Consider the following 20,646-nt stretch of genomic DNA (forward strand, 5'->3'; position numbering starts at 1 on the left):
GTTGTTTTGCCGTCTGGTCTAATTAGCATATTAGCTCTTTATTATATAGGATAGAGGCCCGGTGCACGAAATTCATGCACTTGGGGGGTGGTCCCTCAGCCCGGCCTGCGCCCTCTCGCAGTCCAGGAGCCCTCGGGAGATGTCCAACTGACGGCTTAAGCCCGCTCCCCGGGGGGAACGGGCCTAAGCCAGCAGTCAGACATCCTTAGCGCTACCATGGAGGTGGGAGAGGCTCTCACCACCGCCGCTTCACTCGCCAACCTTGAGTCCGGCTTCTGGCTGAGCGGCACTCCCCCTGTGGGAGTGCACTGACCACCAGGGGGCAACTCCTGCATTGAGCGTCTGCCCCGTGGTGGTCAGTGTGTGTCATAGCAACTGGTCGTTCCGCCGTTTGGTTAATTTGCATATTAGCCTTTTATTATATAGGATTGTTTTTGAGATAGTATTTTGTCATCTTCTGTTTTTTTCTTTGTTTTTTTATTTATTTATTTATTTTTTTATTGATTTTTTTACAGAGAGGAAGGGAGAGAGATAGAGAGTCAGAAACATTGATGATGAGAGAAAAACATCGATCAGCTGCCTCCTGCATGCCTCCGAGTGGGGATGTGCCTGCAATCAAGGTACATGCCCTTGACCGGAATCGAACCTGGGACTCTTCAGTCCGCAGGCCGACGCTCTATCCACTAAGCCAAACCGGTTAGGGCTGTTTTTTTCTTATGTATATACTGTTTTATACTTGCTTTGTTTCCTCATCAATATATACCAATCTAATCATCCTCAAAGCTGTACACCATAGTTGGTTTAAACAACCCCTATTGGACATCTACACTAATAAAAGAGAAACATGGTAATTAGCGTACGACCGCTACCCTTCCCATTGGCTAATCAGCATATCCTTATGCAAATTAACTGTCAGCCAAGATGGCGGCCGGCGGCCAGGCAGCTGGAAGCGAACAGGGAGGCTTGCTTGCTCCAGTGACGGCGAACTCCAACGTTCCCCGCCTAACTTGCTGGCCTCTCAGCTGCAACTCTAAGCAACTATGTTGCAAATATAGAAGCTAAACAAGACCCCAGAAATCTGCCGGGCTTCAGCCAGCCTGACCGCAACATTGTATCAATGTTTTCAGCAGCGAGGCCTCAGAGCTAAAGCTGGCCCAGAATAAAAAAAAAAGAAAAAGAAAAAAAGGAACAGTTGGGAGCCTCAGTCACCTGCCAGCCGGAAAACAGCCCTCAGCCCCTCAGCCAGCCTGGCCAGGCACCCTAGTGGGGAACCCCACCCTGATCCAGGACACCCTTCAGGGCAAACCAGCCGGCCCCCACCCATGCACCAGGCCTCTATCCTATATTGTAAAAGGGTAATATGCCTCCCAGCACCGGGATCAGTGGAGCCGTGAGGCCTCCTGGCCCCTGGAGCAGCGTGACAGGGGGCAGTGCCCAAACCCCCTGATCGCCCTGCAGCTCTGTGTGTGACAGGGGGCGGGGCCACAACCTCCCTATCCGCCCTGCTCTGTGTGTGACAGGGGAAGGCGCCTCAAACCCCTGATTGGCCCTGCTCTGTGCCTAATAGGAGGGAACTCCCCAAACTCCTGATCGCCCTGCGGCTCTGTGTGTGACAGGGTGCAGCACCCCAACCCCCTGATCCGCCCTGCTCTGTGTGTGACAAAGTGCGGCGCCCCCACCCCCCAACCCCCACCCCCCATGGGCCCTGCTCTGTGTGTGACGGTGTAGAGCCATAACCTCCCCATCGGCCCTGCCCTGAGTGTGACAGAGTGCAGCGCCCCAACCCCCTGATCCGCCCTGCTCTGTGGGTGATAGAGGGTGGCGCCCCAACCCCCTGATCCACCCTGCTCTGTGTGTGACAGGGGGCGGTGCCCCAACTCCCCTATTGGCCCTACTCTGTGAGTGACAGGGTGGAGCTCCTCAATCCCCTGATGGGCCCTGCTCTGTGTGTGACGGGGGGAGCTCCCCAACCCCCTGATGGGCCCTGCTCTGTGCGTGGCAGGGTATGGAGCCCCAACCCCCCTGATCGGCCCTGCTCTGTGTGTGACGGGGTGGCGCCGCAACCTCCCCATCGACCCTGCCTTGAGTGTGACAGGGGGCGGTGCCCCAACCCCCCAATCGGCCCTACCCTGAGCGTGACTAGGGGTGGCATCGCAACCTCCCGATCCGCCCTGCTCTGTGCATGACAGGGGGCGGCGCCCCAACTCCCCAATTGGCCCTGCTCTGATCCCGACCAGGGGCTGCACCTAGGGATTGGGCCTGCCCTCTGCCACCCGGGAGCAGGCCTAAGCTAGCAGGTTGTTATCTCCCGAGGGATCCCAGATTGGGAGAGGGCACAGGCTGGGCTGGGGGACCCCCTTTCCCTCCCCTTGCCAAGTGCACAAATTTTTGTGCACTGGGCCTCTAGTCTATCATAATAAAAATGTAATATGCTAATTAGACCAGGCATCCTTCTGGACGACCTTCCATACGAAGCCGGGGCTGGGAGGGAAGCCCGGGTCCCGGGTGCCAGAGTGAAGTCAGTGCCGGCAGCCGGGGGAAGGAAGGCCTACTCTTGCACAAATTTCGTGCATTGGACCTCTAGTTTAGATTATATATTTTTTAAATCGTCATACACGCGGCTTTGTAGTAGTGCAATGAGTCCCTTTAGATTAGAGAGGATGTTTACTTTTCTGAGTTTTCTGATTACACACTGCTGAGGGTTGTAGAAAGAAGCAGAGTCAGTGACAAAGGAAGAGGTTGGGCAGCAGCATTTCCTCTCCCGCAAAACTCCATTTCTGAACCTTTAACTTATGTGAATAATGAATTAACATCTGGCAACATTTGTAACCTTTAATTTCAAATTCTTGCTAAAAGAGAGAGGCACGTGACCATACTTTTTTGTTTGTCAGTAATGTAAGGTTCATATTTCAACCATCTGGGAAATGGCAAAATGGTGTGATTCATGCCTGTGCTAATAAATTTAAAATTTAGGAAGTTTGGCCCACCTGGTATGGCTCAGTGGTTGAGCATCGACCTATGAACCAGGAGGTCAAGGTTCGATTTCCGGTCACGGCACATGTCCAGGTTGCAGGCTTGATCTCCAGTCAAGGGTGTACAGGAGGCAGCCAGTCAATGATTCCCTCTCATTATTGTTGTTTCTATCTATCTCTTTCCCTTCCTCTCTGAAATCAATAAAAATACACTTTAAAATAATAATTATAATACTAACTAGAGGCCCAGTGCATGAAATTTGTGCATGGGCGGGGGGCGGGGTCCCTCAGCCTGGCCTGCACCCTCTTGAAATTCAGGACCCCTTGGGGGATGTCCAATTGCTGGTTTAGGCCCAATCCCACTGCGGATCGGGCCTAAACCAGCAGTCGGACATCCCTCTCACAATCCAAGACCGCTGGCTCCTAACTACTCGCCTGCCTGCCTGATCGCCCCTACCCACTCTGCCTGCCTGTCAGATCGCCCCTAACCACTCTGCCTGCCTTCCTGATTGCCCCTAACCATTCGCCTACCTGCCTGATCACCCTTAACTGCCTCTGCCTGCCTGCCTGATCACCCCTAACCCCTCTGCCTGCCTGTCTGATCACCCCTAAACACTCTGCCTGCCTTCCTGATTGCCCCTAACCGCCTCTGCCTGCCTGATCGCCTCTAACCACTCTGCCTGCCTACCTGATCATCCCTAACCACTCTGTCTGCCTGTCCGATCACCCCTAACTACCTCTGCCTGTCTGATCGCCCCTAACCACCTACCCTGCCTGCCTGATCACCCCTAACCACTCAGCCTGCCTGTCAGATCACCCCTAACAACTCACCTGCCTGCCTGATCACCCTTAACTGCCTCTGCTTGCCTGCCTGCCTGATCACCCCTAGCTGCCTCTGCCTGCCTGCCAATTGCCCCTAGCCCCTCTGCCTGCCTGTCTGATCTCCCCTAACCACCTGCCTGCCTGCCTGATCGCCCCTAACCACCTCTGCCTGTCTGCCTGATCACCCCTAAGCACTCTTCCTGCCTGCCTGATCACCCTTAACTGCCTCTGCCTGCCTGATTGCCCCAACCTCCTCTGCCTTCCTGATCACCCCTAACTACTCTGCCTGCCTCCCTGATCGCCCCTAACTGCTCACTGAGGGGCTGCTGGCCAGGGTGAGGGGCTGTGGTTGTTCTGATCTCTGGTCGTTCTGGTCGTTCTGCTGTTTCGGTCACTGGGCTTTTATTATATACTAGAGGCCCAGTGCACAAAAATTTCTGCATTGGGGTGGGGGGGGTCCCTCAGCCCGGCCTGTGCCCTCTCGCAGTTTGGGACCCCTCAGGAGATAACGACCTGCTGGCTTAGGCCTGTTCCTGGGTGGCAGAGGGCAGGCCCAATCCCTAGGTGCAGCCCCTGGTCGGGCTCAGAGCAGGGCCAATTGGGGAGTTGGATCGCCGCCCCCTGTCATGCACAGAGCAGGGCGGATTGGGAGGTTTCGATGCCACCCTCAGTCACGCTCAGGGTAGGGCCAATTGGGGGGTTGGGCACCACCCCCTGTCACACTCAAGGCAGAGTCGATGGGGAGGTTGCGGCGCCACCCCCTGTCATGCACAGAGCAGGGCCAATCAGGGGGTTGGGGCGCTGCCCCCTGTCACGCACAGAGCAGGGCCCATCAGGGGGGTTGGGACTCCGTACCCTGTCACGCACAGAGCAGGGCCAATCAGGGGGTTGGGGCACTGCCCCTTGTCACACACAGAGCAGGGCCAATCAGGGGGTTGAGGAGCTCCCCCCTGTCACGCACAGAGCAGGGCCCATCAGGGGGTTGGGGAGCTCCCCCCTGTCATGCACAGAGTAGGACCGATAGGGGAGTTAGGGCATCGCCCCCTGTCACCCACAGAGCAGGGTGGATCAGGGGGTTGGGGCACCGGTCTCTATCACCCACAGAGCAGGGCCGATCAGGGGGTTGGGGCGCCGCCACTGTCACACTCAGGGCAGGGCCGATGGGGAGGTTATGGCTCTACCCTGTCACACACAGAGCAGGGCCTGTGTGTGGGGGGGTGGGGGTGGGGGGGTTGGGGTGCCGCACCATCACACACAGAGCAGGGCCGATCAGGGGGTTGGGACGCCGCACCCTGTCACACACAGAGCCGCAGGGCAATCAGGGGGTTTGGGCGCTGCCCCCTGTCACGCTGATCCGGTGCCAGGAGGCCTCGCGGCTCTGCTGATCCCGGTGCTGGGAGGCATATTACCCTTTTACTATAAGGATAGAGGCCTGGGGGCCGGCTGGTTTGCCCTCAAGGGTGTCCCGGATCAGGGTGGGGGTCCCCGCTGGGGTGCCTGGCCAGCCTGGATGAGGGGATGATGGCTGTTTGCAGCTGGTCACACACCCTTCAGGGTGGGGGTCCCCACTGGGGTGCCTGGCCAGTCTGGGTGAGGGGCTGAGGGCTGCTTTCAGGCTGGCGGTAGTTGACTGAAGCTCCCAACCGCTCCTTTTTTTCTTTTTTTCTTTTTTTATTCTGGGCCAGCTTTAGCTCTGGCTCTAGCTCTGAGGCTTTGGCTTATTTGCATTCTATAATCGAAACAATGTATATCTCCAGCTCTGAGATCCCGGCCGGCTGAAAGCTGGTTTCTGGGGTTTTGTTTAACTTCTATATTTGTTAGAATGTTTCAAACTGCCAGCTCAGAGGCCGGCAAGTCAGGCGGGGAACGTTGGTGTCTGCAGTCCCTGGAGCAAGCAAGCCTCATGTTCGCTTCCAGCTGCCTGGCTGCCGGCCACTATCTTGGCTGACAGTTAATTTGCATAAGGATATGCTGATTAGCCAATGGGAAGGGTAGCGGTCGTACGCTAATTACCATGTTTCTCTTTTATTAGTGTAGACTAGAGGCCCGTTGCACGACGAGATTTGTGCAATAGGCCTTCCCTTCCCCTGGCTGCCAGCACCGGTTTTCCTCCGGCACCCAGGACCCAGGCCTTCAGTCTTCACTGCTCCGGCCGAGCCTTCAGTCTTGGCTCCGCCACTTCGCGCCTATGTAAGCAAATTAACCGCCATCTTTGTTGGGTTAATTTGCATACTCTCCTGATTGGTTGGTGAACTGTAGCAGAGGGATGGTAAATTTACATGTTTGTCTATTATTGGGTAAAATGATATATATATATATTTTTTTTTTAATATATTTTATTGATTTTTTTACAGAGAGGAAGGGAGAAGGATAGTGAATTAGAAACATCTATGAGAGAGAAACATCAATCAGCTGCCTCCTGCACACTCCCTACTGGGAATGTGCCCGAAACCAAGGTATTTGCCCTTGACCGGAATTGAACCTGGGACCCTTGAATCCGCAGGCTGACGCTCTATCCACTGAGCCAAACTGGTTAGGGCATAAGATGATATATTTTTAAAAATTTTAGGAAGTTTGCATCTGTTTTATATAGGTATGTCTAAATTAAGAATATGGGTTAATATTTAGAGTATTCTTGCCGAACCGGTTTGGCTCAGTGGATAGAGCGTCGGCCTGAGGACTCAAGGGTCCCGGGTTCGATTCCGGTCAAGGGCATGTACCTTGGTTGCGGGCACATCCCCACTGGGGGGCGTGCAGGAGGCAGCTGATCGAAGTTTCTCTCTCATCGATGTTTCTAGCTCTCTATCCCTCTCCCTTCTTCTCTGTAAAAAACCAATAAAATATATTTAAAAAAAAGAAAAAAAGAAAAAAAAATATTTAGAGTATTCTTAGCCTGATACGTTGCAGCAGAACTCTTGAGTTGACATGAATTAACCTATACATCTTTAAATATTTTGTATGAGCCTGTAATAATGACCATATTACAATTCAGAGGCTGAGGAATGTAGTGAGAGTTGCCATGGGAACCTTAATGTGATATTCCCTTGCTTTCATTTAAATTTCATTTTTAATATTACATTAACATTTTTGCATTTAATGGATAGATATTTGAATTAATATTGAAGTGCTCTCTCTAATATAAATAAAATATAAGAAATGAAAATGTGATTTTTCTTCCCATGAGCAAATGAACATATAATCCAAGATATTGTAGAAATAACAGCACTTGAGTTTTAAATTATTAGATTCCATTCATTTATTTTGAAGTTTCTTAAAGGATCTCTTTGAAAAAGATTAGGGAATATTTATGGGTAGTCATATAATTTATGTCTTTCATTTCAAATATAGTTCAGAATTCTCTGAAGGCTATTTGGGGCAATTTCCTTCATTGTGCCTTATTCTTCTGTATTTTTCTGAACACAAAACCTCCGAGGCCCCTCCTACCTCTGTGAGTTCATATTAGTGTATCACTTATAGGGTGATACACTTCATCTTACCTAAAACAAAACACTATTACCAAATACATGTTCATCTATTCGAGTTCATTGTAGAAAAATCTAACTTATACCAGACATACAGAATATTTTTAATTACTAAAGATTCTTGACTATACAAGAATATTTGCACATAAGATTATGTGTGACTAGTGCGTTTAAAATTGAAATGTAGCCCTGGCCGGTGTGGCTCGGTTGAGCGTCATCCCATGCACTGAGAGGTTCCTGGTTCAATTCTGGGTCAGGGCACATGCCCAGGTTTCAGGCTTGAACCCCAGTAGGGGGCATGTGGGAGACAGCTGATTGATATTTCTCTCTCTCCCTTCCTCTCTCTAAAAATTAATGAAAGCATATTTCATAAAGTTGAAATGTATAAAATTTATGAACAACAGAATCTGTAGCTGGAAGGACCTCTTAGGGTCAGGAGTCTTAGATTATTTCCAAAGCACTCTAGCCAACGAGGTGTGTGGCTTTACAAATCATTTAATCTCTTATGTATAAAACAAAAAGACTGAACTAGGACCGCTGGGCTTTCTTTCTACGTATGTACTCCCAAAACTTAATTTGGAAAATGATGTGTGTATGTATCAGCTTACATCTTTTGAATTAACATTCAGACTTTAATTCAGATATTTAGGTGTTAGTAAAAGGATTGACTTATGACATTAACGTTTTAAAATAAATCATTTATTAAATACATCCAATGAAATCTACACCTACATATCATAGCAACTTGATACCTACCACCCATTCTTTTAAAGCAAAATAAAGCTTGTATTAACACTACATGATTCCATTTATGGGGAAAGTAGAAGGGTGGGTGCCAGGGGCTGGAGGGAGGAGGGGAGGGGCGTTTTTGAATGGGAACAGTTTCTGTGTTGCAGAATGCAGTCTGTACGTTGGTTGCACAGTAGTGTGAATGTACTGAATGCTCCTAAATACGCAGTTAAAAATGGCAAATGTGGTAAATTTTATGTTATGTGTATTTACCACAACTTTTTTGTTGTTGTTTTTTAAAAGAATTCTTTATTGTTGAAAGTATTACATATGACTCCTTTTCCCCCCGCATTGACCCCATCCAGCCCCCCACCCCCGCCTCCCGGACCTTCAGCACCCTGTTGCTGTGTCCATGGGTTATGCATATGTGCATACAAGATCTTTGGTTGATTACCTCCCATACACCCACCCTCCCTCACCTTCCCACTGACATTCTGAACTCTGTTTCATGATTCCATGTCTCTGGATCCAGTTTATTTTGTTACTTACATTCCACATGTAAGTGTGGTCATGTGATACTTGTCTTTCTCTGACGGACTTATTTCACTTAGCATGATACTCTCCAGCTCCCTCCATACTGTCTCAAAGGGTAAGAGATCCTTCTTTTTCACTGCTGCAGCGTATTCCATGGTGTAAATGTACCACAGCTTTTTTATCCACTCGTCTACTGATGGGCACTGGGGCTGTTTCCAGATCTTAGCTATTGTAGATTGTGTTGCTAGGAACATAGGGATGCATACATTCTTTCTGATTGGTGTTTCAGGTTTCTTAGGAAATATTCCTAGAATTGGAATCACTGGGTCAATGGCAGTTCCATATTTAATTTTTTGAGGAAACTCCATACTGTTTTCCATAATGGCTGCACCAGTCTGCATCCTCACCAGCAGTGCACGAGGGTTCCCTTTTCTCCACATCCTCGCCAGCACTTGTTATTTGTTGATGGTAGCCATTCTGACAGGTGTGAGGTGATACCTTATTGTCGTTTTAATTTGCATCTCTCGGATGATCAGTGACTTGGAGCATTTTTCATGTCTCTTGGCCATCTGTATGTCCTCTTTGGAAAAGTGTCTATTTAGGTCCTCTGCCCATTTTTAATTTGGATTGTTTGTCTTCCTCTTGTTAAGGTGTATGAGTTCCTTATATGTTTTGGATATTAACCTTTTATCAGATGTATCATTGCCAAATATGTTCTCCCATATAGTGGGCTCCCTTTTTGTTTTGTTGGTGGTTTCTTTTGCTGTGCAGAAGCTTTTTATTTTGATTTAGTCCCATATGTTATTTTCTTCTTAGTTTCCTTTGCCTTAGGTAGGAGATGTATCAGTAAACATATTGCTACGAGAGATGTCTGAGATTTTGCTGCCTATGTTTTCTTCTTTTATGGTTTCCCAACTTACATTTAAGTCTTTTATCCATTTTGAGTTTATTCTTATGTACGGTGTAAGTTGGTGGCCTAGTTTCATTTTTTTTTTCCTGTATCTGTCCAATTTTCCCAACACCATTGTATGCTCTTGCCTCCTTTGTCAAATATCAATTGAGTGTAATGGCTTGGGTCTATTTCTGTGTTCTCTGTTTTGTTCCATTGATCTATATGCCTGTTCTTGTGCCAGTATCAGGCTGTTTTGATTACGGTGGTTTTGTAGTATAACTTGAAATCTGGTATTGTGAGTCCTCCAATTTTGTTTTCCTTTCTCAAAATTGCTGCAGCTATTCTTTTTTGATTCCATATAAGTTTTTGGAGTATTTGTTCTAGCTCTGTGAAATATGCCATTGGTATTTTAACAGAGATTACATTGACTCTGCAGATTACCTTGGGTAGTGTGGACATTTTTAATGATGTTGATTCTACCAATCCATGAACACGGTATATTCTTCTATTTGGTTATATCTTCTCTCTCTTTCAAAAGAAAATTTTTTAAATAATATTTTTTATTGATTTCAGAGAGGGAGAGAGAGATAGAGACATCAATGATGAGAGAAAATCATTGATAGGCTGCCTTCTGCATGCTCCCCCCACTGGGTTTTGAGCCCGCAACCTGGGCATGTGCCCTGACCAGGAATCAAATGTCGACCTCCTAGTTCATAGGTCAATGCTAAACCACTGAGCTATGCTGGTCGTGCCCGAAGGTATTTCTTTCCATTAATTTTTAGAGAGAGTAAAAGGGAGGAGGAGAGACAGAGAGAGATTGGTTGCCTCCCACACTTGCCCCGACGCTCAACCACTGAGCCATGCCAGCTGGGCAGGAATGCATTTCTTAATAAGATCTGTAAGTTAAGTCTAAATATAATTAGTACATAATAGAACGTAATAAATGAACAGAATTAGTTGATTGGTAACATCAGGAAGGAGCCTTGCCCCAGTTTAAAAATAAGTATAGATTTTAAAATCCAACAACCTACAAGTTAGGGAAACAATCACATTAACTTCAAACATTAATTTACCTTGACTATCTCTTTCTTTCATTTGAAGCGGAAAAGCTCATCTGTCAGAAGTAAACATGGAAATCTTCATGCCTCATCCTTAGAGTTGTGTGAACTCTGCCTCTGAGACCAGCTACACAGTCATGCTAGGTAAGTGCTTTCTCATTACCAAGAACTCGGAAAATGCAGAGAAAATGTGTTTTATAACAGATTGGCATTTCCCAAAATGGTATTAACAAATCTTGAATATTTTCATTATTGGGTGGATGGATGGATGGTCAGACAGATGGGGACATGGGAAGGTCACAGTCCTTGCCACTTGGTGGTCTGGATGAAGTAAGCTTCTGCTGCCTACAGTGTTTCTAATTGATGCCTCTCTACTCAATGGTGTTCTTCAGAAGTTACACATGTTTCTAAATAATCAAAGATGCTAGAGCATTGGAAGCAGAACCCTGGCTGGTGTGGCTCGATTGGTTGAGCGTTGTCCCGTGTACCAAAAGGCTGTGGGCTCGGTCCCAGGTCAGAGAATGGGAGGCAACCATTTCATGTTACTCTCTCTGTCTCTCCCTCTCCCTTCCTTTCTCTCTAAAAAAAAAAAAATGAATAAAAAAATTTTTTTTAAAAAAAAGAAGTGAGGACCCAGTGTATAAGATACCTCACCCTGACCAGGAATGGAAACGGCAGCCTGCAGAATGACAGAGGGGACACATGACACCCTGTGCAGGTGGATGGTTCTGTGCTGAAAGGAATCCTCCCAGACACCAGTATTTCAAATTGGTCCTCACTCCCTGCCCCCACCGTGCTCTGTGTGTGTGTGTGTGTGTGTGTGTGTGTGTAGGGGGGTGACTCAAAAGAGTCTGTGTCTGGGAGCAGCGTACCCTAATAAGATTTGGTATGGGTGGGAGGTAGGCTTTTCTTGTGCACAATGAAGGGCTGTACTTTCTTTTATCAAATGAAGATATATTGTGGTACTTCCCTGCCATAGATAACTTTGCATGAGCAATTGAAGCAGCCAGGCCCCATCAAGGGCAAGGCAGTGAAGGGCTCAGACCTCCCAGGCTAGCCAAAATGCTGGGCAGGAAGTGAGGGCAATCTGGAAGGAAAATGGGCCAGTTATAGCAGCAGGGACTATTCTGGATGCTTCAAGGAGATGATTGGCTATAACCATTAAGATTATACTTTTTCCCTGGCCCGTGTGGCTCAACTGTTTGGAACATTGTCTATCTGTTTGGAAAGGTTGCTGGTTCCATTCCCAGTCAGGGTACACTCCGAACTTACCAGGTTCAGTCCCCAGTGGGACAGTGGGAGGGCATGCAGGAGGCAGCTGAAGAATGTTGCACTATCATATCAATGTTTCTCTATTCTCTCTCTATCTAAAAAGCAATAAACTTGCCCTGACTGGTTTGGCTCAGTGGATAGAGCATCGGCCTGCGGACTGAAGGGTCCTGGGTTCGATTCCGGTCAGGGGCATGTGCCTTGGTTGTGGGCACGTCCCCAGTGGGGGGTGTGCAGGAGGCGGCTGATTGAGGTTTCTCTCTCTTTGATGTTTCTAGTTCTCTGTCCCTCTTCCTTCCACTCTGTAAAAAAAATCAATAAAATATATATTTTAAAAAAATAAATAAATAAAAATAAAAAGCAATAAACTATTCTTTAAAAAAAAGATTTTAAGCATTATAATAGCTATCCTATATAATAAAACACTAATATGCAAATCAACCAAACTGCAGAATGACCGGTCCCTATGAACTCTACTGATCACCAGGGGGCAGACACTCAATGCAGGAGCTGTCCCCTGGTGGTCAGTGTGCTCCCACAGGGGGAGCACTGCTCAGCCAGAAGCCAGGCTCACAGCTGGTGAGCACAGCGGGAATGGCGGGAGTGGCAGGAGCCTCATCCGCCTCCACAACAGTGCTGAGGACCCCTTGGGGGATGTCCCGGACTGTGAGAGGGCTCAGGCCGGGCTGAGGGACCCCACCTCCCCAACCCAGTGCACAAATGTCGTGCACTGGGCCTCTAGTATGTATGTATTTCACTAACTAATTCCAGAGTTCCTCATAAGAAAAAAGTATTGTCTTAGAATTAGATGAATGTTAAATGTTGAAGATGAGACCCAGAGGTATAATCTGCAAAAAAACAGGAAAATAAAGAACCTTCTTTTTCTTTTGTTTTTTGAAATAAAAACTGGGACCATACTGATTTTTATAACATGTTTTTTTCTCACTTACTATTTTGTAATTTTTTTCACACCATTAAATTTTATGTCATGACAATTTTGTTTTGTTTTTTTAATATTTTTTTTATTGATTTCAGAGAGAAAGGGAGAGAGAGAGAGAGATAGAAACATCAATGATGAGAGAGAATCACTGATAGGCTGCCTCCTGCACACCTCCTACTGGGGATGAGCCCACCACCTGGGCATGTGCCCTTGACTAGAATCAAACCTGGGAACCTTCAGTCCCTGGGTTGATGCTCTATCCACTGAGCCAAACTAGTTAGGGCTCATTACAGTTTTTAATGCCACATGATATTTCCTGGACTCATAATGTATCTAAGCAATCCTCATTTGTTGGATGTTTCTTTATTTGCTTTTCCCTTTTAAAAATTGTTTGAAGTGTTTTAATGACATTCATATAGATAGGATCTTTGCGCTACTGTCTAATTATTTTCATGGGATAAACTTCACCGTGGAAATGCAGTTCTAAAGAAAGCTTGGGCCAGTTTAAATCCCTAGTAACTGTCTCTCTAATTTTTGTCATGCTGCTCTGTGTGAAATGGTACCTCGTTTATCTCCTTTTACTTTGCATTTCTTTGGTTATTATTAGGAACAGATACAATTGTGGCCCATACACCCAAAGGTCACGGGTTCAATTCCCTGTCAGGGCACATGTCCAGTTTGCGGTTTCATCCTGTTGGGGTTCGTATGGGAGGCAACCAACTGATGTTTCTCTCTCTCTCCCTTCCTCTCTCTAAAATCAATTTTAAACAAATATAATTGTGGATATTCATTGACCATTTCTATTTCTTTTGTGAATTGTCCACAGCATGGATCTGCTTTTCTTAAAATTTTTATCTCAATTATCACTTGTCTTTGTTTATAGTATCACATATATTTTTATACATATGGAATCAGTTTGAGAAAACAATTTTACAGCTCCCCTCACCTTCATTGATTCATAGTCATGCCTTTTAGAGAATTTTCCAGTCAAATGAATTTTGAATTTTTCAAGGCCCAATTCAAATGTCCCTTCTTCCATGACCTCTGCTCTGACTTGCTCACTCGTCCTTCCCGTGTGTTCCCCCAGGTACACCCCTATACTTCACTCAGACTTCCTGTATTAAACATGTTTGCACAGACATCCCCCTTATTATAAGCTTTTGGAAAGCAGGAAAAATGTAGTCTCCTGTTAGTACAACTCAGGGCCAAGAAAGTATGTGGCACACAGTATATACTTAATACAAGGAATTGCATTGATTTGTTATCTCTTCAAATAACAATGCTTTTAGATTTAAAAATGTTTTTTCATAGACATGGTTTTGGATCACATATTTGCATATTTTCTTGAGCAGAGTTTATTGAAAAACCATTTAAGATTTTTGCCCTGGCCAGTGTTGCTTAGTGCTTGGAGCCTTGGCCCACATGCCTGAGGATCTTGGGTTCAATTCCCTGTCAGGGGCACCTGCCTGGGTTTCAAGTTCGCTCCCCACCCACTGGTTGGGGCACCTGCTGGAGGTAACCAGTCGATGTGTCTCTCTCACATGAATGTTTCTCTCTCCCCCCCCACCACCTTTCACTCTCTCTGAAAAGCAATGGAAAAAATATCCTCTGGTGAGGATTAACAATAAAATAAGATTTTTGATAGCTGACACTTATATAAAGACAGTCGCAGGACGTTGCTAAGACACTGGCGCCCTCAGAGCTCTGCAGTCTATGGACTAAATAGCCCGGGTGCCAATGGAAAGACTATTCTCCTCCCAAACGGGCCTCTCTGCTGATGACGGCTCTGCTCACGTTCTCCAGAGGAGCTGGAGTGTCCGATTGAACGAACCCTTTACACTTCCATCCAGGTGGTTGTCACCTGGGTCCAGCTCACTGAGGTTGCCGTGGCCTCTGCGCTCATTGCTGTTCACCAGGACATTTTCGTGCCCTCCTTCTCTGAGTCTTGTCCTTACCTAAATCAAGTGACGGTTCCCAAACTACAGAACGAATACCTGCTCTGACAGGTCTTCTGTCCTTGGTACAGTGTCACCTGCATCATAAGATCCGCAGAGCCTTCTAGTGTGCTGTTGGACCTTCCCCACGGCCTTTCGAGAGCCTCTTCTGAGTGCCAGGAAAATGATTCAGAACTTGAAACAGACACGCAACTGCTGGGTATCCCTCCGGCACACGGCCTGGCCTGCCCCTTTGACTGGCGGTCTGTTGATTTGGTTATTTGACAACTTACTAGGAGCAGAGGTTAATTTTTAGGTTCTTGTTCAGTTAGAGAGACAAATAATTTCTGTCCCATGGACAAGATAAGCCCAGAGGTTGTGGCATATGGCCTGTGGGGCACTGACCACTTTTATCCCACCTAGAACTCTTAGTTAAACTGGTAGAAATACCTACCTCCTACAGTCTCATTTGAACCCAGTCTTCTCCCGGTTTCCTCATTCACTAATGAGTTGAATAAAATCTTTGGCCACGTGTTCATTTGGTATTTGTATGAGATCATGTTTTTAACCTTTTGAAATTATTTTCTGGCATAGTGTTAGACACCCCTTATTTTTACTTGAGCCTCCAAGTAGGTTAGGTTGATTGGTAAACAAAAATCATGTGCTACTATCAAAAGTAAGCCAACGGGTAACCAAACCCCAGCCTTCTCTCTCTCCTCCTTGGGTTGTGAGTACTTTCTCTGCTTGTCGCCTAGAAAGGATGGGCTGGAGAGCTCTGCCAGAATCTCCTTTCGGTCATTCCATCTGCCAGCAGCATTCACTAGGCCCGTGTGTGAAGAGCGTGGCCCTGGAGGGCACGGTGACCACACTGTAAAACGGGCTGCTGCTGCATAGTTTCATGTTACTGGTTTCCACTGGGATCCTGCTTGGCCAGAGCAGGAGGGGGAAACCATGAGGATGATGACATGAAGCTAATACATTAGCATTTGGCCAGATAAATAGACACAGCTTCCTGCAGCGCTACCTAAGTTGCCATCCAGCAGTGATGGTTTGCTTTACTGGATGGTTATACCCTAGTAAGACTCACAGATGTGGGCCTTAGAATCAGATCTCTCAGGTGAGAGTCACCCAAAATGTTCCTTTTCAGAAAAGCACCCTGAGAACTATAGCTGAAAGGAATATTTTACTCAAGACAGCCATTGATTCTATCACACGGTTAAACTTAGCTGAGCACCAACACCCGGCTCAGTCCTGCATGCGCCACACAGCCTCCCTCACCTCCAAGCCCAGAGCCGACCTCTGCACTCTGCATCTCGCATTTGAGACTCACATACTATCCTGTATTATTTATTGATTTAGTTTTATTGATTGATTGGAGAGAGAGAGAAAAAAATCAATGTGTTCTACTTCTTCATGTATTTATTGGTTGATTCTTGTATGTGCCCTGATTGGGGATTGAACTCACAACCTTGATGTATCAAGACAATGCCATCCAGGGCTATCCTGACATTTTCATGTGCATCTCTTTTTCTCCTGGTGCAGACTATAAATTCCTAGAGAACAAGTTTCGTATGTACTTCCATCCTTCACAGTGCTTGTTATATAGCAGCCACCTGTAATCAAAGCTGGTGGTTGGTTTATAGAACAGCAGAGGACTCTTGGCCAATATATGTAGAAGAGGCACTGTAGCCTGACTTTAAAAAGACACTCGCATTCCTTGGCAATGATCCAGTTTACTTGTCAGGGTGGTCCTGAAGTATGAGTGAAGTCTTCTATAAACATTTTTCAAGCTATCCACCCCCATCATTATTTTCTTTATGCAGCACAATGCTTAAAATTGAGAGCTAGTCAGGTGGCTCAGTTGGTTAGAGGGTTGTCAGATATGCCAAGGTTGCAGATTTGATCCCGAATCAGGGCAGAAATAAGTGTTAACCAATGAATTCATAAATAATTGGAAAAATAAATTGATGTCTCTCTCTCTCTCTCTCTCTCTCTCTCTCTCATCGATTTAAAAAACTTGAGAACTTTTGAAACAACTGTTGAAATTTCATTGTAGTATTTACATTTGATTCATCTCATGATGTGCACAGGGAAAGAACAAATCTAGTTCCATATAATAACAAGCATTTTACATTTGATTGATTGTAACATTTATTAAAGCACCATGTCTATTTCTCATGGCAGCTAGTTGGAGTCTAAAAAGGTCTCATAGCAGCGGTTCTCAACCTGTGGGTCGCGACCATTGGAAAACAGATAGCATATCAGATATCTACATTACGATTCATAACAGTAGCAATATTACAGTTATGAAGTAGCAATGAAAATAATTTCATGGTTGAGGGCCACCACAACATGAGGAACTGTATTAAAGGGTTGCAGCATTAGGAAGGTTGAGAACCACTGCATTAGAGTGTTAGAGTCTAGACAACAGGATGATATTGGGATTATCGCCTATTTTAAGGGTAGCCGTCTCCTAGTCACAAAAGTTAAGGTTTGATAAAGAATATATATCCCGCTTTAGCTGGTTTGGCTCAGTGGATAGAGTGTCGGCCTGGGGACTGAAGGGTCTGGGTTTGATTCCTGTCTAGGGCACATGCCCGGGTTTCGGGCTCGATCCTCAGTTAGGGGGTGTGCAGGAGGCAGCCAATCAATGATTCTCTCTCATCATTGATGTTTCTATCTCTCCCTCTTCCTCTCCCTTCCTCTCTTGTGCGTGCGTGCCAGCATGGCCAAGGGTGAACCTGAGAGGGGGCAGTGAAGGATTGAGAAAAGACAGACAAGAGAATGAAAGCTGGGTCTTGGTGGGATGCTGCTTCTCTGATGGAGAGACAGCACCCACCCACAAACCGTGTCTTTATTTTATAGCCAGATTCCACAAGACAAAGTAAGGGCATGGTCAAGATGTTTACAACATTCTCGTGGGTTTCTATCCTACTAAGTTACATGCACCTGAACTCTATCAAGCCCACATCACTCAGGCACATGGGGCCACATGTTCGGACCATAGGTTCAAGCTTACAACTATAGCTGTTGGCTATAATTGTGCTGGGAGGGCTCTGCCCTCCAAGCTGGGACTTGCATGTGGCCATGAGAGGACTGTGCCCTCTCATTAGTCTGAGGCTTAAACCTGTCCAAACCCTGTAGCCGCTCTCCACACTGTGAAATAAATAAAAATATTTTTTTTAAAAAAGAATATATATCTCTCATAGCATAGGTCTTAGTCCCTTGCTCATCGGAGTTTATTAATATTCCCTGACTGGTCATTAGGGTAAGCTGTGAGCTCACACTGGGACAGCAGAAGATGCCAGGGTCCTGCCCCAGCGGTCCAGGGGTTCCCAAAGGTGTGGACGGAGTCGGCGAAGAATGAAGGGCACGGAGACAGCGTTCAGATGATCAGCATAGCCAGGTTCTCTTTTTCTTCTGTTACATCTGTATTTATACCATTTGATCCTATAAGCATGCCTCTATAGTTACATCATCATATGTTTTGGGTCCTCCCTTAACCTTCTACAGTTCCTTGTTTCATGTCCATAGTTTCTTATCTGACCTTTGCCAAAAATCCCATCTCCATCTAGTTCTGTTGATTTTAGTCCTATCCACTCTATTCCAAAGGTTAGGGCTAGTTTGTTATCTCCATTCTAAGGTCACTACTCTACTGTTCTGTTAAGCTACAAGGAAGTAACTGAAGGAGATTATCCTAAGTAAAGATTATGTAGCTTAAGCATGATTGTTCGTAGTTAAGGTGATTAACTACCCGCCTGGCACTTAGTTAAGGGGTTTTACTGATTTATTCCCTTCCTTAGTCCTGTTAATCCCTAACTCCAGGGAAAAATCCCCACCTGGGGAAACAACCTTTCTCAGGGAGGTGGCCCTGGTTAGAACACATAGTGCTAAGAAGGGGAGCAAACATATTAAAAACAGTATGCCAGGTCCCTTGAAACATATGCTGTGCAGATGTTTCTTCCCTGCAGCGACTGTGTCAAGCAACAAGGATGGACTGGCCTCCGGCAAGAAGAGACACTTTATCCTATATGATCACAAACCTGTTCCAGGGACTTCCTAAGTCCAAGTACATTTTAGGGTTCCTGCGGTAAGAGTTCTCAATAAGGCAGGGCCATTGTGGCATAAGAGGGTAAAACACTTGGTGCTTTTACCAGTGCTTCTCAAACTTTAATGTGCATACAATTACCAGGGGATTTTGTTAATATGCATGTTTATTCTGTGAGGCTGGGGTAAGGCCTGGGATGTACTTTGGTGGTCATTGTCTTGGAGAAGCTGGAATTCTCAGACCCTTGGTGCTGCCCAAGAATCTATCTTATTCCTGGAATTCTTTTTCTTTTTCCTTCTTTGTATTCTAGTCTTTCCTTGTGCCTCCTCCCTACAGTATCCCTGTTACTTCACCCCCTTCCTGTCCCATAGTAAGCTCTCTGTGATGGGAAAATAGAGCAAGGTTAGGATGCTCTCCAGACAGGAATTCACTGCATTTGAGACTATCTAAACCAAAACATGGTGGACCTGTTACATTCTAGGCAAGGGTTCACCTACACCCCATCATGGAATTTAATAGCAGTTGTGGAGATGAAACACCAAGCTGAAGCCCTGTCCCACGATATGGTTTTGTTCATGTGGAATATTGGAGTCCTTGGAGGATAGTAAGCAGACTGTTTATCTGCTGGTTTTCGTTTGGAAAATAACTCCCAACCATACTACAAGATCATAAAAAATGGGAAAACCTTTAAAATTCTGGCTCCAGCCCAGCTGGTGTGGCTCAGTGGTTGAGCATCGACCTATGAACCAGGAGGTCATGGTTCGATTTCCGGTCAGGGCACATGCCTGGGTCACAGGCTCGATCGATTCCCAGTGTGGGGCGTGCAGGAGGCAGCCGATCAATGATTCTCTCATCATTGATGTTTCTATCTCTCTCTCCTTCTTCCTTCCTCTCTGAAGTAAAAAAAAAATATATGTAAATGTAAATTTCAAATATGTTTTAATGTGACATAGTAAAGAAAAACCAAAAGGAAGAAAAACACAAAATAAAACTTTCTAGCCCAGACACAGGCTTAATTTTGTGTCTCCTTTTAAGCTCCTCTCCTCTGGTCACCTAAGACCTAGAAAGTTTGGTGAGTAGTTTGCACTGTGATCTTTCTTTTGTCTTTATGAAGGAAAAAATTAAGAGCTAAGTGCCTCCTGCATTGACATGAGGACCAATACACCTGAATAAGAATTGGGAATCTCTCCTAGAAAGGTCTCCTCACCGGGCCTCATGCTGCTTTGGTGTCCACTGGTCCTGTGGGGCGACCTGAGCTAACACCCCACCCTGAACAGAGGGAATTAGCTAGCAAAGTGGAACCTGTGTGCTTGCTACTTCGAAACACAGTGGCAGTCTAGGAAACAGAACTTGGACCTAAATAGGCTTGATACGATTCTGGCGCAGGTGACAGAAACGTCATCCAACTTCAGGATCCCTCTACTTCCAGGTCTTTACGAGGCTGGTATTGAACATGGTTGTGCGTGTGGCAGTGGCAGACTGTGCCTCCTTCATCCAACCTCTTCATCTCACCTTCCTCTTGTAATTACAGCCACTCACATCCTTTTCTCCCTTTCAAATATTTGTTGTCCAAGCTAAAGCCTCTCCTGGTTTCATGTATAACTTCCTGTACTCTGCTCCCTGTTCTCTCCAGTTACCACCATGGGTAGTGAAGGAAGATGTGTGACACAAACACGGCAACACACTTTATATGCATTTTTTATAATTCCCCCAACATGCCAAGCAGCCTTCTGAGAACAGAATTCTCTTTTAATAGTTGTCAATATGGGATTCAGAAACTAAGTAATTTACTCAAGAACAAGAATACTTTGGCTTAAAATTAAGTATAGATCTGTTTTAGCCTAAGCCCTACCAGAACTTGGTAGTGTACTTCTGATAGGCTTTGTGGGGGTGAAAAGATTAAGTTGACTACTATCCCTCTAAGTTCTTTTGGCTGGAATCAAATCAACACGTGACAGATTAATAG

At 46.0% G+C, this 20,646-nt stretch overlaps 1 protein-coding gene across 3 annotated transcripts in view; it reads left to right on the forward strand.

Annotated features, from left to right (window-relative positions):
• XRCC2 (X-ray repair cross complementing 2) overlaps window positions 1–20,646 on the forward strand; it is a 181,385-nt gene that overhangs the window by 53,601 nt on the left and 107,138 nt on the right. For all 3 annotated transcript variants that reach the window (XR_011472596.1, XR_011472597.1, XR_011472598.1), the window contains exon 2: window positions 10,533–10,633. The gene's annotated coding sequence lies outside the window, so the exon portion shown is untranslated. The remainder of the gene's footprint in view (window positions 1–10,532; window positions 10,634–20,646) is intronic.

Source organism: Myotis yumanensis, unplaced genomic scaffold (assembly GCF_028538775.1).
Source record: "Myotis yumanensis isolate MYYU_CA2020_CCGP unplaced genomic scaffold, mMyoYum1.0.hap1 SCAF_9, whole genome shotgun sequence".
NCBI lineage: Eukaryota > Metazoa > Chordata > Mammalia > Chiroptera > Vespertilionidae > Myotis > Myotis yumanensis.